This window comes from Onychostoma macrolepis, chromosome 05 (assembly GCF_012432095.1).
Source record: "Onychostoma macrolepis isolate SWU-2019 chromosome 05, ASM1243209v1, whole genome shotgun sequence".
Classification (NCBI taxonomy): domain Eukaryota; kingdom Metazoa; phylum Chordata; class Actinopteri; order Cypriniformes; family Cyprinidae; genus Onychostoma; species Onychostoma macrolepis.
In genome coordinates this window covers 4,586,340-4,608,479 of record NC_081159.1, presented here as the reverse complement: position 1 = coordinate 4,608,479, position 22,140 = coordinate 4,586,340, and the positions used below count along the sequence as shown (strand labels likewise).

Sequence of the window (22,140 nt, the reverse complement as noted above, 5' to 3'; positions counted from 1 at the left end):
AGCATGGCCGCCAACTGCAAATGAAATTTAAGCACCTATTTGACAAGGTTAACTGAAGTCGATTGGAACGAAACTCGATGGACATGTTAGACTCAAGGCCCTAAAGGTCTGTAAGAATTTTGAAAGAAATCGGCCACTAGTTGGCGCTAACGAGGTTTTTTGGTTCTGTAATCACGTGGTGTTTCAAAAATCCAAACAATATATATATCATTCGATAGATCTCCTCATAATGAGCAACTTTACACCCGGTACTATTGCTGTCAATCAAATCGTTCATTAATTATTCAGAAATATGTTAAAACCTACTTTTGCGAACTAGTCCTAGGTTTTTCGCTCAATCTCAATCAAACCACTGCAGCGCAATTCTCTGGACACTCTAGATCAATAATTATCAAAAAAATCTTGAATTTTGTCCTTTGGTTACCTATAACGGGGTCATTTAGGAAAGGGGCGTAGCCAAATATACCCCAAATCCTATAAAACCTAAACGAAAACTCAAAACTTTACCAAACTTGGTGATAACATGTGTCAGGTGGCACTTAACAATCATGCTAAGTTTCATAGAGCTCGGACCATAGGTGGCGCTATAACAGTTTAAAAGACCTCAAAAACACACTATTTGTATAGAAAATGATCTCAAATTTTAGAAATTGTTTATATATACACATATACATTAGATCTGCATATCATATGATAGATCTCCTCATAAATAACAACTTTGCCTCAAGAACCATTGGTGTCAATCAAATCGTTCATTAATTATTCAGAAATATGTTAAAAACCTACTTTTGCGAACTAGTCCCTGGTTTTTTGCCCGATCGGAACCAAACCACTATAGTAATATTCTCTGGTCTCTCTAGATCAATAATTATCGAAAAAATGTTGAATTTTGTCCTTCGTTTAGCTTTAACGAGGACATTTAATAAAGGGGCCTGGCCAAGTATACCCCAAAGCCTATAAAACCTAAACGAAAACTCAAAACTTTACGAAACTTGTTGAAAACATGTGGCACATGACTCTTAACAACCATGCAAAGTTTCATGGAGATTGGACCATAGATGGCGCTATAACAGTTAAAAAGGCCTCAAAAACACAAGATTTCTATGTAAAATTACCTCAAACTGTAGAACATGTTCATATATTCACACAAATACTAGATCTTCATATCATGTGATAGATCTCCTCATTCTGAACAACTTTGCCTCTTGGACTAATGCTGTAAATCAAATCGTTCATTAATTATTCACAATTATGTTAAAAACCTACTTTTGTGAACTAGTCCCTGGTTTCTCGCTCGATCTCGATCAAACCACTATAGTAATGTTCTCTGGAGTCTCTAGATCAATAATTATTAAAAAAATATTGAATGTTGTCACTTGGTTAGCTGTAACGGGGTCATTAATAAAAGGGTGTAGCCAAATATACCCAGAATACCCAGAAAACACAGTGTTGTATGAGAAATTGCTATTTATAACCACTAGATGGCAGCGGAAGACCACTAATGGGCTTATTAAGCTCTCAAACAGAACTGTTTATAGCTTTTCTCATGGAGTTATCATAAAATCACTGTTATAACATTTAAAATCACATTTAATTCAAGTTTACCATTTTGTCATGTCAGTTTTTACAATTTTGCCATATTATGATCACAGAGAAATATAGACTCTTAAAAAAAGAAGACTTGCAAAAACTATTGTCACCTATCATTTATTTCAAATATCTATACCTGCAACAAAATGTGTGTGTCTGTTTCTGTAAGCATGCTTATTGAGGATTAATGTAACAATTTAACCTTTTCATGTTTGTGAGTATGTGTTATTTGGCAAAAAAATACCACTATAATAGTTATAAAGGTTCAAAACAGTGTTGTATGACAAATGGCTATTTATAACCACTAGATGGCAGCGTAAGACTACAAATGGTCTCAAACAGAACTGTTCATAGCTTTTCTCATGGAGATATTATAAAATCACTGTTATAACATTTAAAATCACATTAAATCAAAGTTTACCATTTTGTTCATACAGACATATCAGTTTTTACAATTATGACAGATTATGATTATAATGAAACCTGAAAATGACATAAACTCTTAAAGAGAGAAGACTTGCAATGAGTTTTGTCAGCTATCATATATTGCAAATATCTATGTCTGCAACAAAATGTGTGTGCATGTATGTCCTTGTGTGTGAGTGTGTGTAAGAATGCTTATTGATTATTCATATGACAGTTTAACAGTTTCATTTCTATGTGTGTGTGTGTGTGTGTATGTATGTCTGTGTCTGTGAGCCTATTGTCCATTTTTAATGTGTTTAACTGTCGGCTATGCGTCCAGGTTGACCTAGACCCTGCAATTGTACCGCCTTAAGGCTCGAACCCCGGTAATCGCTGCTTGCAGCTATATTATTTTAATCTTTATCGCTCAGAGTCAGAGCGTCAGTATCAGGGTAATTAGAAATTATACTATAAAAATCAGACTACCCAGGAAGGGGCACCGTGAATTACTTCTCATCTCGACAAATCATGTGAATGCAAGCAGAGTCGGTCTGGGGCAGGAGAGTCATGGGAGGCGCGCAAAGTGGCAAAATAATAATTAATTATTGATTTCTAATTTGAATCAGTACATTATAATATGAAAAGAAAAATCAAAAGGACCAGGTTTTTGCGATCAGATATTTTCCCGTCATTTGCCCGTCACTGCATGGGAGAAACAGTCAGTCAAACATAGTAATATGCACAATTCTGGATATTTTTTATATTCTCCTATGATTCTCAATAGACAACTAAACAAATAGCTTGTAATGTACTAGAGGTTCTGACAAAATGTTAATTGCTGCGGTCTATTTAATTTTTAAAATTTGAATTATGTATTGCAAAATTTGCACCTCTGTTGTGGCTAATATTAATTTCATAATTATCCTTACTCCGTGAAGTAGCAGAAGTTAAGTGAAAATGTGCAAATGGCCCATTTTGGGGTGAATTAAATGCAAGTCTTAAATGTCACTGTTTATAATATAAGGCATTCATCCTTTCACTTTAAAAAAAAAAATGGGGGCATAAAAAGAGTATGCCACCCATTTTTATTTAGAGGTGATTAACATAAAAACAAGACATCAAAGTTAATATGCCATTTACCTTAAGTATTCCAAAGTATTTAGATTAAGTTACTAAAATTAAGTAATCTAATGAAATACGTTCTAATACGTTCGTAATCTGTAACGAAATGCATTTTAAAAGTAACCTTACCAGCCCTGTATATATCCAACTTCATATAGACACACTCTCACAGGAGGGCAATACTAGTGTGTCATCATCACTTCACTGTGAAGATCAGCCCACTTAGTTACAGGAAATTTTAGCCTTACCACAAAAACAGTCAGCATGCATTTACACCACCTCGCCTATTTTTTTTTACTGGGGTTCAAGCATTTAAGCACACAAGGAAAAAGATTTTGTGTTAACATGGCTGTAACCACCTAAGTCAATGATTAAAAATAGCATTTTGGGCAAAAATGCAGGTAATTTACCAATGATTTTTAATAGTTATGACTGTTATAGTGCCACCTATGGTCCGATCTCCATGAAACTCTGTATGCTTGTTAAGAGTTGTCTGATACATGTTTTTACCAAGTTTTGTAAAGTTTTGAGCTTTTGTTTAGGCTTGATAGGCTTTTGGGTATATTTGGCCATGCCCCTTTGCTAAATGACCTCCTTATAGCTAACCAAAAGATAAAATTCAACATTTTTTTGATAATTATTGATCTAGAGAGTCCATAGAATTGCGCTGCAGTGGTTTGATCGAGATTGAGCGAAAAACCAGGGAATGGTTTGCAAAAGTAGGTTTATAACATAATTGAGAATATTTAATGAACAATTTGATTGACAGTAATAGTCCAAGAGGCAAAGTTGTTCATAATGTGGAGATCTTTCATATGATATGAAGATCTTGTATTTGTGTGAATATATGAACATGTTCTACAATTTGAGGTGATTTTCTATAGAAATTTTGTGTTTTTGAGGCATTTTTAACTGTTATAGCACCACCTATAGTCCGATCTTCATGAAACTTTGCATACTTGTGAAGAGTCATCTGACACGTTTCACCAAGTTTCGTAATGTTTAGAGTTTTAGTTTAGGTTTTATAGGCTTTTGAGTTTATCTGACCACACCCCTTTTCTAAATTACCCTGTTATAGGTAACCAAAGGACAAAATTCAACATTATTTTGATAATTATTGATCTAGAGAGTCCAGAGAATATTACTGCAGTGGTTTGATCGAGATTGAGCGAAAAACCAGGGACTAGTTCACAAAAGTAGGTTTTTAACATATTTGTGAATAATTAATGAACGATTTGATTGACAGCAATGGTTCTTGAGGCAAAGTTGCTCATTATGAGGAGATCTATCATCTCTAATGATATGCATATTGTGTAGATGTGTGAATCACCATGTGATTACAGAGCCTTAAAACTCGTTAGCGCCAACTAGTGGCCGATTTCTTTCAAAATTCTTACAGACCTTTAGGGCCATGAGTCAAACAGGCCCACGGAGTTTCATTCCGATCGACCTCCGTTAACCTTGTCAAATAGGTGCTTAAAATTGTTTGGCCAATGGTGGCTATGTTTTTTTAGATATGCGAATGTCCTCATAGTCACTTGTTCCACTTCGGACAAAGACACTGCATACCAATTTTCCAGCCGATCGGACCAACGGTTGCCTAGTTATAGCTGTTTTTATGTTTTTTCAGTCTTATAGCGCCACCAAGAGGCAGAGCTGCGTAATTTTTTTTATTTGACCAAAGATTGAGCTCGTACAAATGTGTACCAAGTTTGGTGAAGATATCTCATTTTGTTCAAGAGTTATCCTTCAATTAACATTTGGCTAACGTTGACATGCACGCTTTTTGGCGTATTGTTTCGCGCAAAAAGCAAAATTTCAGCTTTTTTTGATAATTATTGATATTTAGTGTCCAGAGAACATTTCTGCAATTTTGCGGAAAAACCATGCGTCGTAGAGCAAATGTTCGTGCTGACCCAAGGATTGCAACGATGTAAAGTTTTTGAGTCTATGACAAACGACATCCAAAAATGTCGGAAATTTTATTTTTTTGCGCTGTAGTGCCCATGTTAGGCCGATTGGGGCGAGCGTTTGGATCTGAGTAGAGAGCAATACTACTACGATCTGACCAAGTTTCAGCTCTCTGGGCCTTACGGTTTGGGCTGCCCAATCAGTTTTACCAGAGAAGAATTATAAAAAAAATAATAATAATTTAATAATAAATAAAATAAAATTTTAATTTAGATTAAAAAAATCCTAACAATCACAACAGGGTTTCAGCACTACGTGCTTGAACCCCTAAAAAAATAATAAAAGCAGATACATTTACCTTTAAATCTTTCAAGACACATGGACCATGTCGAATACTTGCACGCTATGCGCTCCCGTGGCGTCTGTGTGTCCTTCCTCAACTGTTTCGTTCGGGCGGAGATTGGTTCAGAGGATATGTTCTTACTTGGGGAGCACATTGCAGAAACCCAATTCGGAATTGAGAACCATCATTTCATGCTTGTGTCATTTGTGGTGTCTGTATTTCACAAAGTGAGGCTGCACCACATTGCAAAATTAACCACCCTGGAGTTACAGAGTGCCAGCGTACGCAAGAAGCTGTGCAAAACAGTTATTTTTCAAGGGTTTTAGCTCCCCAGCCCCAGTTGCAAGCCTGACAGGGTAGTGTAAGATGCTGTAATGACCTGGAATTATAACACTTACTTTTCCAGGCCTTTAAAAAAAAATGTACTGAGCTGGTACAGTATATATGGGAGCTTGCATGTACAGGTGCTGGTCATATAATTAGAATATCATCAAAAAGTTGATTTATTTCACTAATTCCATTAAAAAAGTGAAACTTGTATATTGTGATTCATTACACACAGACTGATATATTTCAAATGTTTATTTCTTTTAATTTTGATGATTAGAGCTTACAGCTCATGAAAGTCAAAAATCAGTATCTCAAAATATTAGAATATTACTTAAGACCAATACAAAGAAAGGATTTTTAGAAATCTTGGCCAACTGAAAAGTATGAAAATGAAAAGTATGAGCATGTACAGCACTCAATACTTAGTTGAGGCTCCTTTTGCCTGAATTGACCCTTCGCTAAGCCCCGCCCTCCTTAGTTACTGTTGCTAAGCCTGTCAAGCTTTCGCGCCTGGCACGTCTATTTCAGTATGTATGCAGATAATTAGTAATTTTTGGCGAACAGGTGAAATATCTGAGAGAGCAAGACAAAAGGGACTGCAGTATGCATTCAAAGGATATATCCACGATATAATATGCAACCGATTAGAGAATAATTGAATCAAAATTGAAGCTAAAGCCTATAGGTCCCAGCGCAAGCAGCAGCCGCCTCATACGCTGACCATTCAAATGGGGGAAACACAAATTGAGGAACAGCTATGTTCATGCACAGCAGGGTAAGTGAAATGTGAAAATAATCTAATAATTATAAATCAAACAGCTTATCCATAAATCTTGTGGAATAAACACAAGACATTAGCCTGACCACTTTGCAATGATAATATTTTCCCGCTTATATTTTTAGCACGCCAGGCTACTGCTCACACGTCGTGGGTCTAATCTACACCTTGGACCTGGCAAAAGCCAGAGATGCTGAGCTGAGCCATACATCAACAACACAAACAAAGTCCTCCTGCACGAGTCTACCACAGCAGTGGCACAAGCCAAGGGGCAACAAAATAAGGGCGGTGCCAATATCATCGGTAGTTATCGCTAAAGCCAATGAAAACCGTATGTGGCTACCAATCGACTGTCGGTATGCAGGAAGCAGGTAAGTTGAAAATTATTTTTATGGCTATAGTTATGGGATTTGGCAGACGCTTTTGTCCAAAGTGACATACAAATAAAAACAATACAATAGTTAAATTTAACAGTGAACAGTTTTAAAATGTTGGAGAATTAGGAGACATTAGGAAACATTGAGGAGAATAGAAATAATAAACAATAATGCAAATTCAATCAATAGCCTAATGAAAATAAAACAATACTATAATATACAAACCATAACATTAGAGAGGCAGGTTTCCAAGTACAGCAAAGTTTTGTCCTATAAAACCCCTAGCTTTGTATTGATAGGGTATTCTTTTTCAGGACCTTCTCAGTTACGGAGGAGAAAATTGCTTTATTAAAAAGGCAGACAGGAGATACTTGGTAAACAGACCCCCTGTTGACATAACTGTAGGAGGAGAGAGATACCCACTAGGAAGTGGTTTGAGCCATCAGGTAAATGAATGAGATGAGGCAGTATTAAAGTAAATATTCTTTATTGTGTACTTTATATGTAATTCACTCAACTTGTACAGGGCAGTGCAGGACAGTGCACCACGTCAGCGTTATCTTCCTTGACCACTCAGCTCTAATACACACACAACCTTAATCTTTGATGACATGTGGCTGGAAGTTAGACAGCATGCTGACTACATACCATATTTGATTTATGTTCACAAGCCGGGAAATCGGGATTTGGCCTGACACAATTTTAAACTTCTTTATCTTTACAATAGCTCTTTCAACATGAACCCTGTGCTTGGCTATTCTTTTGGTCATTTCAACATCTGCATGTGGCATCTGTCTGTTTGCTCTTGCAAAAGGTGGAATGTTAAGTCGCAAACCAATCTCCTCAACCTCCTTCTCTATTAGAAAGCCTTTATCAACCATCAAGCCATCTCCTACATTGAGATAGCCACACTGAATGTACCCCTTCAAAATGTCAAGGATGTTGCACTCATTGAAAATCTCTTTGTCAGAAATTACTCCAGTGAAGAGGTCAGACACATAAACGACTGCACCACGTGGATCACAGGCCACTAGAGACTTAAGGGTGTTAGTAGACTTGTAGGTGGAGTAAGTCTGACTCCGAAACACTAGTGAGCTTTGTCTCTGAATCTTAAGTTCAGTGCAGTCTAAGATGGCAAAAGTATTCGGAAATTCTTCCTTAAATTTAGCGGGCATGTTCTCAGAAATAACATCCCTGTGTGGCCAAATAGACAATTTGCAAAGACTATCATACATATAGTCCACCCAGGAGTTGTTCAGTGTGCTGATACTCTGTAAACAGATGTTAAATCTGAAGGCTAGGTCTTTGTGGTCCAAATTTTGTCTCAATTTCATTAAGGTCAGTAACAATTGAGTACGCAGTGAAAGTTGTTTGATCTAATTATTGACACGTTTGTATGAGAGAGGAATGTGTGTTTGTGGTGCATATGGATCAGTTGGAATGTTAAAAAATTGACACAAGCTGTTAAATTGCTCATAAGAAAACCCTGTGCAGTAGTGAAAATAATCAGGCACATGGCTTTGGTTTAAAATCTCAGGGTTTAAAGCATCTGAGGTACGTGCATCCTGAAGTTCCTTTTGAAGATGATGGAGTTGGCCATCCTTTGCCTCGAGTTGAAGCTTCAGATTTATGATGTCTTGCTTGTGATTGGCTAATGTGTCCTGCAGAGTTCTCAGTTCCTCTCCATGGTCGCCCATATCATGTTCTTCTGTAAAAAAGAGAAAGGAAACATGGAATGTTACTAATTTATATGATTTTCTTCTGTTTTCAGCTTCCTCTCTTTGACTCTGCAGGACCATCATCTGCAAACCAGCCGTCAAACGACTTCCCGGATTTCCCTCTGCCAATACAGCCGTCAAATTTCTGTGCAGTGCTACATGAAAAAAACATGTGTAGTTACAGTAAATTGACAATCACACCATCCCAGTCTTTAGCTTTAGAAAGAGAGACCAGACAACAAGATGCAAATCACATCTGGCATCTTGCCCAGGCTCCCCGACTAACATCAAGTGTGTTCAAGACAGTATGCTCTAGGAGAGCCGACTTTGACACCTTGGCTGTGAGAATCAAAGGCACATCCAAAATGCAGACCAAAGCAATGAGGAAAGGGGTAGAGCTAGAACCCGTGGCAGCGCAGAAGTACTCGAACGTAACAGGTAATCTGGTATACCCTTGCGGCTTTGTAGTGAACCCCATGCTCCACACCTTGGCACATCCCCAGACAGGAAGGTCGTAGATGGTACAAGCTTTGGCCTTTTGGGAATTAAATGTCCAGCAAAGAACAGCTGCCAAGACTGTCCCTATCTCCAAAGACAGGCAGATGGTGGTCACAAGCTAAAGGAGACCCATACGTATTACTACCAAATAATAGGGCAGCTGGGACTCACAGGCATGCCTTGGTGTGACTTCTTTGTAATGTGCGCAGAAGACTACCACTTGCAGCGGATACATTTAGATGTAGAAAAGTGGGGTGAGATGAAAGACAAATTAGATTTGTTTTTCTTTGATTACTTCCTTCCCAGTTGCAATCAGTAACTAAAAACAGACACACATAGCGGTTTAAACTTACCATAGGTAGAGTCACTCTGTTGTGGTGTACTGTGAAATGTGTCCTCAGTGGAGTTTGAGGTGCTGGCTTCCTGTCACACATGATTCAGTAAACAATCAGTTTAACAATTGTTTAGTTGTGTTCATGAAATCATTAAAGTTTAACAAATCCTTCTAATAACTTAAATTTTGATAGCCCCATGGAATAAAATTGTATTACACCGTTGTTTTGTTGGTGTTTTGATCCTGTATTGGTTTCTTACAAGAAACAAATAAAATGCACTTTGTATAAAGTATGAGATCATGCTGTGTTCTGTAATAAATCTCGCTGCCCAAATAAAGTCTACACAGTAGTAAACGGGTATGACAGCACGCAAGTGACTACTGTTAATGAACTGATTATGTTTGCATACCAACCTTTTCCTTGGAGATCTTCGGCAAGCCCCCTGATGTTCCCTCCTTAGAACTAACCCCGGGAGAGCCTCGATCGGATTGGGGTACTCAGGGGTAGGCCGTCAATTAACAAAATGCTGAAATATATTTTAAAGTATGTCAGTCAGCCTCCGTCTTGCCTTTAATCATGTTATTTTACGTTCAAATATATGCATTATGAACAAAAAAACGTCATTATATCCAAGCAATGCTGTGTTAAGTTAGCTAGCTAGCTAACATTAGCGTGTTCTTACCTTGGAGCAAACGTAGGTGTTTTTGTTAATCCTGTCGACATTTAGTTGTGAATGGGGCCTCCCACACTGCTTGATCCACGCCCGGCATTTCTCCCCTTGGGTTTTAGGTTTCGGGAAGGGAAAAAATTCTACCACCCCATCCAAACTTTTAGGATATCGGGTATCAGATTTGCACAATCCATATGCACAATGCTTCGGCATGTTTCCCTCGCTCGAAAGCTTGACAGACCTCCCGCGCCTAGTAACGGTTGCTAAGCCACGATTGGCCTGTGGCGGTTTTCGGGCGTGGCTTAGCGAAGGGTCAATTACTGCAGCAATGCGGCGTGGCATGGAGTCGATCAGTCTGTGGCACTGCTCAGGTGTTGAGAGAGCCCAGGTTGCTCTGATAGTGGCCTTCAGCTCTTCTGCATTGTTGGGTCTGGTGTCTCTCATCTTCCTCTTGACAATACCCCATAGATTCTCTATGGGGTTCAGGCCAGGCGAGTTTGCTGGCCAATCAAGCACAGTAACACTATGGTCATTGAACCAGCTTTTGGTACCTTTGGCAGTGTGGGCAGGTGCCAAGTCCTGCTGGAAAATGAAATCAGCATCTCCATAAAGCTTGTCAACAGAAGGAAGCATGAAGTGCTCTAAAATTTCCTGGTAGATGGCTGCGTTGACTGTGGACTTCAGAAAACAAAGTGGACCAACACCAGCAGATGACATGGCAGCCCAAATCATCATTGACTGTGGAAACTTCACACTGGACTTCAAGCAACATGGATTCTGTGCCTCTCCACTCTTCCTTCAGACTCTGGGACCTTGATTTCCAAATGAAATGTAAAATTTACTTTCATCTGAAAAGAGGACTTTGGACCACTGAGCAACAGTCCAGTTCTTTTTCTCCACAGCCCAGTTAAGATGCTTCTGACGTTGTCTCTGGTTCAGAAGTGGCTTGGTAGCCCTTTTCCTGAAGACGTCTGAGCGTGGTGACTCTTGATGCACTGACTCCAGCTTCAGTTCTCTCCTTGTGAAGCTCTCCCAAGTGTTTGAATCGGCTTTGCTTGACTGTATTCTCAAGCTTGCAGTCATCCCTGTTGCTTGTGCACCTTTTCCTACCCAAATTCTTCCTTCCAGTCAACTTTGCATTTAATATGCTTTGATACAGCACTCTGTAAACAGCCACACCTTTCAGTAATGACCCTCTGTGACTTACCCTCTTTGTGGAGGGCGTCAATGTTCGTCTTCTGGATCATTGCCAAGTCAGCAGTCTTCCCCATTATTGTGGTTTCAAAGAACAAGAGATACCCAGAATTTATACTGTAGGGATGGTCATTTATTCAAACTCAATTGTAAATATTCTGATATTTTGAGATACAGATTTTTGACTTTCATGAGCTGTAAGCTCTAATCATCAAAATTAAAAGAAATAAACATTTGAAATATATCAGTCTGTGTGTAATGAATGGATATAATATACAAGTTTCACTTTTTGAATGGAATTAGTGAAATAAATCTTTGATGATTTTCTAATTATATGACCAGCACCTGTATATGTGTTATAGTGTGTGTGTGTGTGTGTGTGTGTGTGTGTGAGAGAGAGAGAGAGAGAGAGAGAAATAAATTCAAATGAACCAAACTTGTTTCTTTATTAAAATATAAAATTCATTCATTTATACATTTATCAATATCACGATTGTCAATTTTTTTGCATGCGCTTTGCTGAGACTGTTCTTACTGCGTGTTTTGAGCTTGAGCTCCGTCGAGTTAATTCCTTATCGTCTATTTTCTATCTTAAGATCAGTTTTATACACTATCATTTTTGTTTCTATAATGTGTGATTATATCCCCTATAGCATTCTACAACAAAAGCAATCAGAGCGCCTTGTTATCACTAGTTTTATTTTGATTTCCCGAGTCTGCTATTAGCTTATAGCCAGTTTGCATCGCCAGCGTGGTTGCTGCTAATCTCGCTTACGTTGCTAATACTCGTGGTGAGGTGAGGACACGTTCGAGCTACATTCGGTGCAGCTGGAGCTGGAGGCCGTGGAGAAGCAGATCCGCGACCTGGTGGAGAAGCAGGCCTAGCTGAGAGAGCGGAGAGCCGCGCTGGAAACATCCCGGGCTGACGCTCACAAGTCCGGGGTAAGTATACAGCGCGCTGATAACACTCCCACCACCTCTACTCCGTGTGTTTCTCTGCACAGGCCCTGTGCACCCAGGACGCGATCTTCCCAGGTGTCCTTCACTCCGGCGCCGGGACACCACGGACCCTGGGTGCACCAGCAGCGGAAGACGCGAGCCAGGCCCCGGGTGATGACCTCTCCCCCTCCGCCGCCTCGGTCTTGAGATCTCCACCGAAACCGCCGCTCCTCCGCGAGATGGAACGCGACGCTGTGATCGTCGGAGACTCCATCGTCCGGCACGTCCGTGCTACGTTAGCTGAAGGTAAAGTGCACACTCACTGTTTCCCTGGTGCTCGTGTTCTCTATGTTTCTGCGCAGATACCCGTGATCCTGACGGGCGACGAGAGTGTCGGCGCTGTCGTGCTGCACGCGGGGGTTAACGACACCAAGCTGCGGCAGACGGAGACACTGAAGAGGGACTTCAGGAGCCTGATCGAGACGGTACGCAGCACATAGCCCGCGACGACGATCATCGTGTCAAGACCGCTTCTCACGTATCGACGAGGACACGAAAGGTTCAGTAGACTTTTTGCTTTAAAAGAATGGTTATTGTCATGGTGCAAAGAACAGAAACTGCTCTTTGTTAATAATTGGAATCTTTTCTGGGAGCGTTCTAGGCTTTTCCGTGCTGATGGCCTGCACCCCAGCAGAGTCGGAGCCGAACTCCTGTCGGACAACATCTCCAGGACGCTACGCTCCATCTGACTAGTAAGCCAATTCTCAAATAACTGCTATAATGGCTTTTGCTCTACCCTCCTAAATGACAGAAGTACTTGCGTTGTCCAATCTATACAGACTGTATCTGTTCCCCGAATAGTGAGGTCAACATATAAATTTAATGTAGGATCTAGAAAAAATCTGATCGTGATTAAACCTGAAAAATGCAAAATAAATGAACAAAAACTATTTCTAAAGCTTGGGCTCCTAAACATTAGATCACTCGCACCCAAAGCAGTTATTGTAAATGAAATGATCACAGATAATAGTTTTGATGTACTTTGTTTGACTGAAACCTGGCTTAAACCAAATGAATATTTTGGTCTAAATGAGTCTACTCCACCAAGCTACTGTTATAAACATGAGCCCCGTCAGACTGGTCGTGGCGGTGGTGTCGCTACAATATATAGTGATATTCTCAATGTTACTCAGAAAACAGGATACAGGTTTAACTCATTTGAAATACTTCTACTTAATGTTACACTGTCAGATATGCAAAAGAAATCTCTCCTATCTCTTGCCCTGGCTACTGTGTATAGACCACCAGGGCCATATACAGAATTCCTAAAAGAATTTGCAGATTTCCTCTCAGATCTATTGGTTAATGTTGATAAAGCGCTAATTGTTGGAGATTTTAACATTCACGTTGATAATACAAATTGTAAGAAAAAGTGAAGAGGACGTCGAAGATCTTGATGAAGAATAATCTTTTATTACAGCGTAGCAGTGACAAAGTACAAATAGCACTTCGGATTCAGTGGAGTCGGAATGAACCCCCAATATCCTAAGCTCAAACATTTTATACTGTATTACGTTCCTCTTCCCGCTCAACATGTAAATGAAGTTTCGTTTTAAATGTAAATTGCGGATAACAATGAAAGTGATAGCCTTCCGTTCCCACATCTTTGGTAGACTTTCAGGTGGGAACAACCAAATGTTAGGATGACAAGATTAAACAGAATCCCTATCATTGTTTCATGTACCCTTTTGGTCAGCAGATGGTTCTTGATGGCCCACTGCCGTTCCCACGCTATAAGTGATGAATTATCACTCCGGAGATACTATTTACATATCTTTTAAATGGAAAGAACTATCGCTATGATAATTAGGCTCTTTGTAGGGAAAGGAGTATAGTTTAATACACAATTTGGAGTGAAAGCTGGGTCGAGGCAGACTATAATTTCTTACAAAATGATGCGTTAGGACTTGCGTTTACTGACCTAATAAACTCTTTTGGAGTCGAGCAAAACGTCACCGGGCCCACTCATCGTTTCAATCATACACTAGATTTAATTATATCGCATGGAATTGATCTTACTGATATAGATATCGTACCTCAAAGTGATGATGTTACTGATCATTTCCTTGTATTGTGCATGCTGCATATTACCGATATTAACTATATGGCTCCGCGTTATCGTCTGGGCAGAACTATTGTTCCAGCCACCAAAGACAGATTCACAAATAACCTGCCTGATTTATCTCAACTGCTCTGTGTACCCATAAATACACGTGAACTAGACGAAATGACTAGCAACATGGGCACTATCTTCTCTAATACATTAGACGCTGTTGCCCCCCTCAATATGAAAAAGGTTAGAGAAAAACGTACTGCGCCATGGTACAACAGTTATACCCATTCTCTCAAGAAAGAAACTCGTAATCTTGAGCGCAAATGGAGAAAAACTAACTTGGAAGTTTTTAGAATTGCGTGGAAAAACAGTATGTCCAGCTATAGAAAGGCTCTAAAAGCTGCCAGGGCAGAGCATATCCACAAACTCATAGATAATAACCAAAACAATCCAAGGTTTTTATTTAGCACAGTGGCTAGATTAACAAATAAACAGACGCCACCGGATCTAAATATTCCCTCACAGTTTAATAGTAATGACTTTATGAATTTCTTCACTGATAAAATAGATAACATTAGAAATACAATAACAAATGTAGGTTCTGCACCGTCTAGTACTTCAGTTTCATTCACAGCTCCCAAAGAAAAACTTCAGTGCTTTACAACTATAGGACAGGAAGAACTAAATAGATTTATCACTGCATCTAAACCAACAACATGTTTATTAGATCCTGTACCCACTAAACTACTGAAAGAGTTGTTACCTGTAGCAGAAGAACCGCTTCTCAATATTATTAACTCATCATTATCTTTAGGTCACGTCCCAAAACCATTCAAGATGGCGGTTATTAAGCCTCTTATTAAGAAACCAGAACTAGATTCTAGTGAACTGGCAAATTACAGACCCATTTCAAATCTGCCGTTTATGTCTAAAATTTTAGAAAAAGTTGTGTCTGCTCAATTGTGCTGCTTCTTGCAAAAAAATTATCTCTATGAAGAATTTCAGTCAGGTTTCAGGCCTCACCATAGCACAGAAACTGCACTTGTTAAAATTACAAATGACTTGCTTCTTGCGTCAGACCAAGGCTGCACCTCATTGCTAGTTTTACTTGATCTTAGTGCTGCGTTCGACACTATAGATCATGACATACTCATAGATCGATTACAAAACTATACGGGTATTCAAGGGCAGGCTTTAAGATGGTTTAGATCCTACCTATCCGATCGCTACCACTTTGTTTTTTTAAACGGGGAGCCATCTCAACTATCACCAGTAAAGTATGGAGTACCACAAGGATCTGTCCTAGGTCCTCTGCTATTTTCAATATACATGTTGCCCTTGGTGATATTATTAGAAAATACGGGATTAGTTTTCATTGTTATGCTGATGATACTCAACTATATATCTCAACAAGACCAGATGAAACTTCTGAACTATCTAAGCTAATAGATCGTGTTAAAAATGTAAAAGATTGGATGACCAATAATTTCCTCCTATTAAATTCGGATAAGACCGAGATATTACTTATTGGACCCAAAAACAGTACTCAGAATCTCTTGGATTACAATTTGCAACTAGACGGATGTACTGTTACTTCCTCTACAGTCAAAAATCTGGGTGTTATATTAGACAGCAACTTGTCCTTTGAAAATCATATTTCCCATGTTACAAAAACAGCATTCTTCCATCTTAGAAACATTGCCAAGCTTCGAAACATGCTACCTGTTTCAGATGCAGAAAAGCTAGTTCATGCATTCATGACCTCTAGACTGGACTATTGTAATGCACTTTTAGGTGGTTGTCCGGCATCTTCAATAAACAAGCTACAGATAGTCCAAAATGCAGCAGCTAGAGTCCTTACCAGGTCAAGAAAATATGATCATATTACCCCAATTTTACAGTCTCTGCACTGGCTACCTATTAAGTTCCGGATCAATTACAAAATACTATTACTTGCCTATAAGGCACTAAATGGTTTATCTCCTGCGTACCTAACTATTCTTCTACCACGCTACAATCCAACCCGCTCCCTAAGGTCGCAAAATTCTGGACTTTTGGTAGTACCTAGGATAGCAAAGTCCACTAAAGGAGGTAGAGCTTTTTCACATTTTGCACCCAAACTCTGGAATAGCCTTCCTGATAACGTTCGGGGTTCAGACACACTCTCTCTGTTTAAATCTAGATTAAAGACACATCTCTTTAGCCAAGCATTCACATAATAATCTTGTACTGCATTTATATCTAATCAAATGTACATTATAATTCTTTAGATTGGGTTGACAGCAGCTACGCTAATTACGTCTCTATCTGTTTCTCTGATTCTGCCACGGGATTAACATCCCGTGGTAACTAGGAATTACTGAAGCGTCAGTCTGGATCCAACCCTTAAAAAGATCCGGGATGACCAAACACCTGAGAAGAGATGATGGCAGCCCCTCAGAGGACCACGGAGGATGCCAACCCTCAGACAACATACACAATTACCAAGTTAATTCTGTCATAACTTAAATATATTGGGTTTCTTCTTCACATATGTATGTGTATATATGTGTGCATGTATGTGTATATATATGTGTATAGTAGAAACTTAATTTCCTGTAGAGCTGCTTTGCAACGATTGTATCGTAAAAAGCGCTATACAAATAAACTTGAATTGAAAATTGAATTGAATATGCCATAGCCTACCATATGTCTTTGTTAAAGAGCATAATACAAAGTCTTTTAGCATGAAAGCACGTATTTTTCAATGTGTGACAGCATCCTGTATCATAACTAAATCTGTGCGGTTTGTAACAAACCAAACCGTGTGAAAATCCGGTAAAAATTCAGGGATTTATGATTATTGTAGTTGGGGATACACATTCCTCAGTAGAAATAAATGCGGGGGGGGGAGCGCATTGGGGACCCATCCAAGATGGCGGACGCGCTGATACAGTAGCCCCTCACTGCAGAACAAAGATCCAGGGGGCGGAGTTGGATCCACATCCAGGGGGTGGGGATGGGTGGGTTTAGGGATCAGGGGGTGGAGACGGGTAGGTTTAGGCAAATGTAAGGTGGGAGGAGTTGGATCTAGATCCAACCACACCCCCTGATACGTCAGCTCCAGTAGGCAGCGTCAGTCTATGAGGCGTGAGTCTACGTATATTATGTCTATGCCTAGACCCGTGCTCTTCATGAAGACACGGAAGTTTCAACAAAGGATAAATGGATTTCGAGCACTAAAAATCACTTGCACTCTGCTACTAAATTTATTTAAAATTTAATTCATTTTTAGGTAATTTAATTACAGTTACTTATAAAGTACTTGTGTTACATACACTAAATAATTTAAACAGTTCTAAAATCAATATTGAATTTGAAATCTAAATTTACCATCTAAAGATAAAATTGAATGCAATCCTGTGAAACTTTTTGGCTGTTGACGTTAATAAAGTGTTTTAATGTCGGTAATAATTTAACCACCAACAACGCATATAATACTCTGACTTTCCATGTTCCCTTACGAAAACTAGCCATGGTTTTACTACGAATAAAACCAAAAATCATGGTTCTTGTTCCCATGGATGGTAACCACAAATGAACCATCGTTTTGTTACTTCAAATAATAGTTTACAAAGAAGTATTAAGATAATATTTTTTTGTGGTTATAAAACAGACTTAAACCAACAACAGCCTTTAAAATTACTTAAAATGCATTATAAAAAAAACAATGAGGCAATAATGATTGGTTAGCCTAATTAATAATTATATGGTTTCATTGAAAAACACTGTTAAAATACATAATTTAATACAAAATAAACAATTTAAATATTTACATTACATAGCCTATTGTTACAAATGCCTGTAAAGCCAAAGGCCTGGTAATACATTACAGAACGATCGAGTCCTTTAATATTGACCAAACATTTAGGCTAATTCAAATATCCACTTAATCTTTAATTTTGGCCACCTACATGCTACAGCCTCTATCTTCAAAACGTGGACATCACAACCATTACAAAAATGAACCATGGTTTTATCGTAACACTGCTCAATTTTCTTTTGTGTGATTTCTGAATGCTTGAGACTATAAAATCAATCAGAGAACTGTATTAATAAAATAATAGCCATAGGTAACTGTATAGAGCTAAAATTGTAATTTGTAGATAATACAATTTAATTACAGTTTATTTATTCATTTACTTTTATATTTTATTAAAGTTCTATTTTGACCCCTATAGTTTTTTTTTTGACACATCCATAATATTTGGGGGAGGGGGCACAACAATACAATTCTGCTTAGGGCACCCAGTTGGCCAGCAGCGGCCCTGCTTGTACCATTTAAGACTTTTTAAGGACCCGTCAACTTTCCTAATTTTTGAAAATGCCATAGTTTTTTCACTCACTGAAAGTTTCATCTGACCGCGCGCATGCAGCTCACCGCCCTCTGCTCTCATCACTGCACGCACGACTGCATCCAAAAGGCTCTAGAGCTGACCTTGATGTGCTTGATATAAATTTGATCTATTAGAAATTAGTGTTTGGTATTTATTTATTTCATTATGTCAAACGTCTTCACGGATTCGGACCGGAGCACACCAGTTGGCGAGCCCACTACCGTAAAGACTACAAAAGCTGCGCCGGTTGCAATAGAAGCACCCCGTCAGGTTTTAAATCTTAATCTCCTGTTTTGGCTGTAGGTGTGGGTCCGTATGGGATGGCTTCTGGGTCCGGACCAGGACCGCGGTCTGCCTGTTAGTGACCTACGCTTTAGGGGGTCTGTTCAAACTCAATGGGCTCAGGGGAGGTGAGAGAGAGACGAGAACTCCCCCTGAAACTTTACCTGCTGGTGTCACTGTTGGACAATGTTTCTTTAAAAAATTTGTGATTTATACACTTTTTAATGATATATTTTTAAAAAAATGTATCATCCAATATTTTGAGACATTTCCTCCCTTGCCTCCTCAGAGGAAACGCCCCTGATATATATACACAGCAGCTCTTTCTGGTCCTTGAATCCGATTGGCTGTGTTATGTTTGATATCCGAATAAGGACCAGAAACCCTCTAATTCACATTCCTAAATATCATAATAAGCTGCAATATAATTGCCCTCACCTCTGAATGTCACATTAGATAGCCCTGGAGGAAAGCTTGCCTGTTTAGGTGAGTTCCAGGCCATTGCATTGTACAAGGAAAAGTCCTATCCATTCTCTGCCTATGTGGTCCATGGACATAAAGTGAATAACCTGCTTAGCCTCTCTCTATCAGCTAACATGAACCTCGTAAGGAGAGTTGAGGAGGCTATCAAAGAGGCTCCTGAAAACTACAATGCATACGTTGAGCACGGCACACTCAAAAAAAAGGTGTTCTCTTCTCTAGATACAGTCAGTGGATTCTGGCAGATTCCTCTCCATCCAGACAGTTGTAGACTTACCACCTTTATTACACCATTTGGGAGATATTGTTTCAGGAGGCTTCCCTTTGGCATTTTGAGTGCCCCAGAGATCTTCCAGAGCAAAATGCTGGAGATGCTACAAGGGCTGGATGGTGTGAAGGTCTTTATGAATGACATACTCATCTATGGGTCCTCCCTGGAACAACATGATTTCTCATTGAAATTAAATTGTGAGAAATGCACGTACAGCTTCAGTTCCTGTGCCATCTGATTAACAAGAATGGGGTGCAACCAGATCCAAGCAAAGTCGATGCCAAACCACAATTGCCACTGCCATGAAATGTGCAGGAACTGAAAAGAGTGCTGGGTATGGTGAATTAATTTGGGAGATTCATCCCTAACCTCTCAACAGTCCTAACAGTCCCAACCTCTGTATGAACTTCTCAAACAGAAAAGTATGTGGATGTGGGGACATGCACAGCAGGCAGCTTTGGGAAAAATCAAAGAGTTGCAGGTCAGAATCAAATATGTATTTGTGTTTGCGCTCTGTTTTTGCAGCGTTGTACATTGTAGCAAATCAGAGACATATCTGTTGATTTCTATAATGCAATGGCCAATCAGAGGAGTTTTAGTGAGTCAGAATCCACTCACCGCGAGTGTTTTTGTTCAGTCCAGAGTTCTGGAAGCTTGCGACACGAATCCTCTGATTATAATGAACAAAGTGTAGGTGATGTAAATAAGAGATTAACTGTGCTGTGTTGACAGATTCATAGATTATAGCGGAATTAGAGATCGCAATAAACTGAAATGAGTGACAGCTTTTTAATCAGAATCAGAATAAGAATTAGCTTTATTCGCCAGGTGTGCGCAAACACACGAGGAATTTGTTGTGGTTTTTTTAAGGTGCTCCTGGTACATACATACATACATACATACAGGTGCTGGTCATATAATTAGAATATCATCAAAAAGTTGATTTATTTCACTAATTCCATTAAAAAAGTGAAACTTGTATATTATATTCATTCATTACACACAGACTGATATATTTCAAATGTTTATTTCTTTTAATTTTGATGATTAGAGCTTACAGCTCATGAAAGTCAAAAATCAGTATCTCAAAATATTAGAATATTACTTAAGACCAATACAAAGAAAGGATTTTTAGAAATCTTGGCCAACTGAAAAGTATGAAAATGAAAAGTATGAGCATGTACAGCACTCAATACTTAGTTGGGGCTCCTTTTGCCTGAATTACTGCAGCAATGCAGCGTGGCATGGAGTCGATCAGTCTGTGGCACTGCTCAGGTGTTATGAGAGCCTAGGTTGCTCTGATAGTGGCCTTCAGCTCATCTGCATTGTTGGGTCTGGTGTCTCTCATCTTCCTCTGACAATACCCCACAGATTCTCTATGGGGTTCAGGTCAGCGAGTTTGCTGGCCAATCAAGCACAGTAACACTATGGTCATTGAACCAGCTTTTGGTACCTTTGGCAGTGTGGGCAGGTGCCAAGTCCTGCTGGAAAATGAAATCAGCATCTCCATAAAGCTTGTCAACAGAAGGAAGCATGAAGTGCTCTAAAATTTCCTGGTAGATGGCTGCGTTGACTGTGGACATCAGAAAACACAGTGGACCGACACCAGCAGATGACATGGCAGCCCAAATCATCACTGACTGTGGAAACTTCACACTGGACTTCAAGCAACATGGATGCTGTGCCTCTCCACTCTTCCTTCAGACTCTGGGACCTTGATTTCCAAATGAAATGTAAAATTTACTTTCATCTGAAAAGAGGACTTTGAACCACTGAGCAACAGTCCAGTTCTTTTTCTCCACAGCCCAGATAAGATGCTTCTGACGTTGTCTCTGGTTCAGAAGTGGCTTGGTAGCCCTTTTCCTGAAGACGTCTAAGCGTGGTGACTCTTGATGCACTGACTCCAGCTTCAGTTCTCTCCTTGTGAAGCTCTCACAAGTGTTTGAATCGGCTTTGCTTGACTGTATTCTCAAGCTTGCGGTCATCCCTGTTGCTTGTGCACCTTTTCCTACCCAAATTCTTCCTTCCAGTCAACTTTGCATTTAATATGCTTTGATACAGCACTCTGTAAACAGCCACACCTTTCAGTAATGACCTTCTGTGACTTACCCTCTTTGTGGAGGGTGTCAATGTTCGTCTTCTGGATCATTGCCAAGTCAGCAGTCTTCCCCATTATTGTGGTTTCAAAGAACAAGAGATACCCAGAATTTATACTGTAGGGATGGACATTTATTCAAACTCAAATGTAAATATTCTAATATTTTGAGATACTGATTTTTGACTTTCATGAGCTGTAAGCTCTAATCATCAAAATTAAAAGAAATAAACATTTGAAATATATCAGTCTGTGTGTAATGAATTACTATAATATACAAGTTTCACTTTTTGAATGGAATTAGTGAAATAAA

At 39.2% G+C, this 22,140-nt stretch overlaps 1 long non-coding RNA gene across 1 annotated transcript; it reads right to left on the bottom strand.

Moving 5' to 3' along the window:
- Positions 1-7,355: 7,355 nt before the first annotated feature.
- On the bottom strand, positions 7,356-12,401 carry LOC131541027 (uncharacterized). The gene is made up of 4 exons (XR_009271384.1): positions 10,090-12,401; positions 9,821-9,933; positions 9,426-9,495; positions 7,356-8,564 (listed from the first exon to the last, which is right to left on the bottom strand). It is a non-coding gene; the product is annotated as an uncharacterized LOC131541027 (long non-coding RNA).
- Positions 12,402-22,140: the final 9,739 nt, after the last annotated feature.